We start from the raw sequence: 6,591 nt of genomic DNA, 5'->3' as shown, positions 1-6,591 counted from the left end.
TCTTCTGCCTATTTTCATATATACAAAATTAATACCTTTTGGTTAGCAAATAAATTTTAATAGTTACTCAGAAAATATAAAGTTGAAACTTTACCTCTTTGCGAATCCGTGCTAAACTTTTCGTTCTTGCACAGTGGTTTATTTTCTTCAAAGCACGTTTGTTTTTGTTTACTTTGCTAAATGTCTAATATAGAAAAGTAAAAAAAAACAATATATTAGTATGCTTAAATAAAAAATCATTTTTAATGAATATAATTTGCATACCTTAAACTTTTCAAATTGCCACATTTGAAGCAAATTTACGCACTGTTCTTTAACAACACGATCCGTTGGAGGGGTAAGTTGTTCTGCTATTGGAACTTCAGGCTTATAAAAATCTCGATATAGAATACATTTCCATTGCTTCCATTTTGCATTTAGGTCCTTTAAACACCATTCTTTACGATCATTTGAAACATCAAACTTATCCTGCATTGCATATGTAAGAATGAGATTTTACATATCATAATTCATCACACATATTTGATTATTTGAAAAATGTTCAAATCCAAAATACAAATAGTGAATAAATTGAAAAGAATACCTTGATAAAACCCCAAGCATGATCTTTATTTGTATTCAATACTGTCTTCCAACTATCCACATCAACAGGTACAATATTTCCATTGCGTGCTATTGTGCCAATAAACTGAGACAGTTTTCCATCTTTTGATTGGCCATACTTAATTAAAAGATACAGAAATATGCTCATTATCATTTATTTTATACACATCTTTACAAAAAGTGGGGCCTCTTGTTTTCTTGTGCTATGAGGAATCTATTTGTGGAGGTAATTGGTCTTTGGTTCCTCCTGAGAATGATGAGAGGGCAAAGGGTCTAATTGGGGTTGAGAAGCTTGAGGGTGTTGCAAATGAGATTGCTGTTGTTGTTGTTGTGTTTCAATCTCTTGTTCTTCAACTTCCCTATTTAATTGAGAATTTGGGACTTGCTGCACTTGATTTATTTGAGATCGTTTTCTTTTTGATGTCCTAAAAAAAATCCAGGGGAATCAAAATCAAATGGTGCAACAAAGAAAGCCCATCTATGGTGTGGCCCTCAATATTCAGTCTTTCTTGGGGTAAGCTGGAACTGTGTGATATTATTTGCCAATATTCAGTCTTTCTTGAGGTGTGTCTTTCAATGCTAGACTGATAAGATCAAGTAACTTGAGCACATAGTTCATAGATCATCTACACTAAATGATATGATTCTGTTTATAAGCATAATTGTTCACTCAAATATGAATCATTAAATGAAATGTAATTAAACCATGATTAGACGAATCAAAATCAGAACTGAAGCAAATCTTAGCCTAGATCAATGTAATTAAACTGTGACAAAGAGAAAATGTATTAAGTGAAAATATATATATAGAGGGTGAACAACCCTCAAGCATGCAGAAAAAGTGTGTCTACATACATGCACAACACATTTACATTCAACTCCTCTACATAAGATCAAAATAAGATGGATGGCTGATGATCTGAAAAATGGCTAAGCTGGAACTCCCATAAACAGCCTTGAGGTGTTGGCTCTGCTATGGCTAGCTAATTATGTAAACCAAACCAATTCAGGGAAGGTATTTTACCAGAGTTCCCTTAAGAAAAGATAGCAAGGGAAGACTAGAAACAACATTTTATCTTGAAAAGATAGCGAAATGAAGCTCAACTTATTGAAGTTAAACAAACAAATTAAAGATTTCAAAACACACTAACAGCAGATGCTTTACCTTTAAAACATATTGGGAAGGAAGCCATCCTTTCACACAACTGACCTACTGTTTTACTTATTCAACATAAGGCAATATCAGTCACCAAAGGAGTTTTCAAGCAACCAAACTTCAGCAACTTAGAAGGGTCCAAGGAGGCTACTTCCTATCCAGGTCTGAATTGATATGACTGTTTGTTTTTGATTTAGTACCCAACTCCCTTTTCCCTTCATTTTGCCCAAACCAAAAGCCAACATCTAAGAGTAAGGATCCACACTTTATTTCAGACCCAAAGAGCATTTATTTCAAACAAGGGAATTCAGACTTTTACCTTTACAATAGAAAAACCAGGATTGAAATTAAACATAGAGACCTAGCTAAGGCAATCCAGCCCCGAACCTAAATCTCTTTAGACGTTAATTGCACAGGTGTTTTATCAATTAAACCTACAACTGTCTCAATCTGACAGGGGAATGAAGGGAGACTAGAATGGTGGTCCCAAAGTCAAAGTTTCGGTCCTGTGACTTTACGGAGACTGCACAATAATGTCCAGAACTTGAGGTAACATGGTATCAGCCTTCCTGCATGACTTCCAAATCCATAAACGCCCATCTAGTTTAGTCTTCCCTAAGCCTAGGCCCTAGGATGAAGGCAGCTGACGTCTGAGGAATAGGACAAGTGATAAACATAAAACAATGGTGAATCTACCCTTGGGATTATATTCACATCCAACCTGGACAAACCCAATCTGAAATCAACTTATAGACAAGACTGAAACCGGACTTAAGAATGCCAGATACTTCTTTTCATCATGCCCCAAGTCTGAGTTTCTCATAGATATGCCTGGTCTGTGTGCCAATTCTGAAATCCAGCAATAGTGATTCCCTCAAATCAAGAAATGATTCAGGAAAACAATAACATGGACAGGTATGATAATTGGAAAAGTTGCTAACACAGCTCTTGGAACACAGTTATCACAGTAAATTACCAACTTAGAATGTCAACAAGCTTGTACAAACCTAAGGATACTGAGACAAGCCATTAGCAGGAAATTATTCCCCTAAGACCCAAAACTTATTCAAAACCTCAGGAATAAACTGTGACTAAAGGAACTTCTTACCAAAATCTTCCTTACTGATTTACATTAAGCAAGCCATTAACACAGCAGACAACAAAACTGTTGTCAGTTGTTTATGTATTCAGGTTTAGTACCATAAGGGTACTGTTGTAATTTCTCCTCTGTTTATATTGTTCAACTGTACTAGTATAAATAATAAAATCATTCTTTCGCCCCCTAAGTTCTGGAGGGCTTTCAGTCACTCGACTCACCTCTCTTCTCTCTTCTCCTCTCCTCTCTTCACTTGCTCTTGCTCAACATGGTATCAGAGCAAGTCGTCCAGGCCTGAAGGGTGGTGTCAAGCTAACTACTGTTGCATCCAGTGCTGTCTCAAATCGAACTCCTGATCTGGTGAAGTCAGTTCGACCCAGAAGTTACAGAGTCTTTTTGTCTTCCAGCCCAGAAATTGCTCCTCTTGTCTGATCGACTGTAGAGAGACTATTGTTTGCAGTTCGTAGAGGGTGTTCTGTCTTCAGAAATTGCTCATCTTCTGTTTGGCTGCCTATTGTTTGAGGATTCGTAGGAGCTCTGGTTTACAGTCAAGGAGTTCTGGTTTACCATAAGGGAGACTATCATCTGAAACTAAAAGATGTACTATCATCCTTGTCTGTTTGGATGCCTATTGTTTGCTAAACTGTTTGATGACTGTTTGGCTACCCTACTGTTGTCTGTTCGACTGATGAACTGTTTTGATGCCTACTGTTTGATGCCTATTGTTTGTGAACTATCATCCTTGTCTGTTCGGATGCCTATTGTTTGCTGAACTGTTTGATGACTGTTCGGCTACCCTACTGTTGTCTGTTCGACTGATGAACTGTTCGACTGCCCTACTGTTAAGCGACTGTATTCCTTAACACAGTAAATGTATTCGAACTTTTTTGTAGTTGGTATTGTGGACTGTTGATGGTCTGTTTTGGCCGACTAATTGTCTGCTCAACATTAATCTTATTAATTGACTGTTCGGCTACCCTATTGATCTTCTTGACTGGTTAGCTATCAGCCCTACTAAGTAGGTCATTCAGCAGTGTGCAGACTTGTTTCAGTGAAACCGTAGGTCAGAAGGACCTGTTTCAGTACTGCAACAACAGTGTTCAGTTTGTTGTTTGTTCTCAGTGAAGCTGTAGGTCAGAAGGACCTGTTCTTGTACTGCAACAACAGTGTTCAGTTTGTTATTTGTTCTTAGTGAAATTGTAGGTCAGAAGGGCCTGTTCTTGTACTGCAATAGCAGTGCTCTTTCTTTTGTTCTCAGTGAAACCGGTGGTCAGAAGGACCTATCTCTGAAATAGTCTTGTATGACTGTATCTTTTTGGTTGCTGTTTCAACTTTTTATTCAGATATCATGGGCAGTGAAGATTCAGCCACATCTGAAGTTTCCTCAATGCTGAATGGAATGGGTGGGGGTGACTTATCCTTTTCCATGGCTGTTGTCCCTCTTGATGGTTTAAATTACCTAGAGTGGTCAAGAGGGATCAAATTATACATCACGGCAAGGGGGAAGATAGGCTATATTAATGAGAGGATAAAAGAACCATCCTCCAGGAGTGCTGAATATGATAGATGGAATCAGGAGAACAGTATTGTTATGTCCTGGCTCTTGGTTTCCATGCAACCTCAAATCAGGAAGAATTTCATGTGGGCTGAAACAACGAATGAAATCTGGGAACAAGCAAAGTCTACATATTCAGAATTGTGACACTATGCCAAAATTTATCAACTGCAGGCAGCATCTTCTACTTGTAGACAGGGGGAAAGGTGTTTATTGGTCTATTACTCTGACTTAACATCTGTCTGGAAGGAGTTGGATCACTACCAGAGTGTGGATTGGAAGTGTGATGAGGATGCTAAGAAGTACAAACAGCTTGTCTCCCAGCAAAGGGTGTTTGCATTCTTACATGGTCTGAATCCTATGTATGAATCTATCAGGGTTCAGATTCTCAGCTCTAAGGATCTCCTTTCTGTTCAGGAAGTCTATGCTCTTGTACAATCTGAAGAAAGCAGGAGGAAATTTGATGAACAGCCCTGGTGGGGATGCTGTTGTGTTAGTTGCAAAAGGAGGTGTATCTACTGGTGTGGGATCTTCTTCCCGGAAAGGAGATCTCCAGAAAAAAACAGAAGATAAGGAAAAATTGTGGTGCACTCATTGCCAGAAACCCCGACACACCAAAGATACCTGTTGGGATCTTCATGGGAAACCAAAATGGGCTCAAGATCTGACTAAGAAGCAAGGTTCAGAGGTGAATAAGAAGTACAGACAACAAAGTACAAAGAAACATCACATGGCCAACATGGCTACTCGGGAGAATCAGCCCCACATTTCTATTGTGACTCAGACACATCTCACTAGACCTGACCCGAGGGAGGACATTATGAATTCCTTCTGTGACCATTTAGAGCTCTATGGTAGAGTAATTCGTCAGATGGATACTCCTCCCTCAACCTCATTTGCATCTACGTCAGGTAACCCTGCCACTGCTTTCCATGTTGCTTCTCACACCCCTGACTCTCCATGGATCATTGATTCTGGAGCATCAAAACATATGACTGGTACGTCCTCTTACTTTCAAACCTATCACCCTCTTTCTGGAAGAGACAAGGTGAGACTAGCCGATGGATCATACTCTTCCATAGCTGGTCAAGGAACTCTCTCTCTTCCTCTTGACCTTACCCTTTCTGATGTTCTTCATGTTCCAAATTTTCCCATTAATTTGTTATCTGTTAGTAGTGTTACTAATTCCTTGAATTGCTCAGTGACTTTTTCCCCTTCTCATTGTGTGATTCAGGATCTGGCCTCGGGGAGGACGATTGGTAGGGATCGTATGGCTGATGGACTTTACATGCTGGAGAATAAGGCTGGTCTTCATGTTATAGAGTCTATGAGTCAGTCCTGTAAGAAAAAAGTCTATTTATGGCATTGTCGTCTTGGTCATTTGTCTTTTGAGTCTTTGAAAGTTGTATTCCCAGAATTGTTTAATTCCATGTCTGTTTTTGATTTTTCTTGTCAAACGTGTCAGTTGAGTAAGCATTATAGAACTCATTTTCTTCAAAGAAATAGTAAATCTGAATCTCCGTTTCACATTGTTCATTCTAATGTGTGGGGCCCTGTTATTTTACCATTTGAGAGTGGCTACAAGTATTTCATTACCCTCATTGATGATTATTCTAGATATACTTGGGTATACCCGATGCGAACCGGGGAAGAAGTACCAAAAATCATTCAAGATTTCCAGCGGATGGTCTTCACTCAATTTCAAACTGAAATCCAAATTTTCCAATCAGACAATGCAAAAGAATTTTTTCATAGTGACTTCACGGAATTTTTTGCTTCGCATGGTTTCCTTCACCGTAGCTCTTGTGCCCGCACACTACAACAAAATGGTGTGGCCGAACGGAAGAACCAACATCTCCTTGAAGTGGCTCGAGGTTTACTACTTCATATGAATGTTCCCAAACGGTTTTGGCTTGAAACTGTTCTTTGTTCCACTTAGCTTATAAACCGTATGCCCTCTCATCGGTTAGAGTACAAAGCCCCACATCAACTTCTCTTTCCTAAGGCTCCCCTTCTTTCTATTCCTCCTTGTGTCTTTGGTTGCCGGTGTTTTGTCCAAATCTGTCTCCCACCCGTGGGAAATTGGATTCTCGTGCTATCCCTTGCATATTTCTTGGTTACTCTTTCACTCAAAAGGGATACCGTTGTTTTGATCCTGTTTCTCGTAAATTCTATGTTTTC

The sequence above is a fragment of the Nelumbo nucifera genome, chromosome 1 (genome assembly GCF_055504915.1).
Source record: "Nelumbo nucifera cultivar China Antique chromosome 1, China Antique-T2T, whole genome shotgun sequence".
Lineage (NCBI taxonomy): Eukaryota > Viridiplantae > Streptophyta > Magnoliopsida > Proteales > Nelumbonaceae > Nelumbo > Nelumbo nucifera.
The sequence above is the reverse complement of the archived record's forward strand: the minus strand, read 5'-3'. Positions refer to the sequence as shown.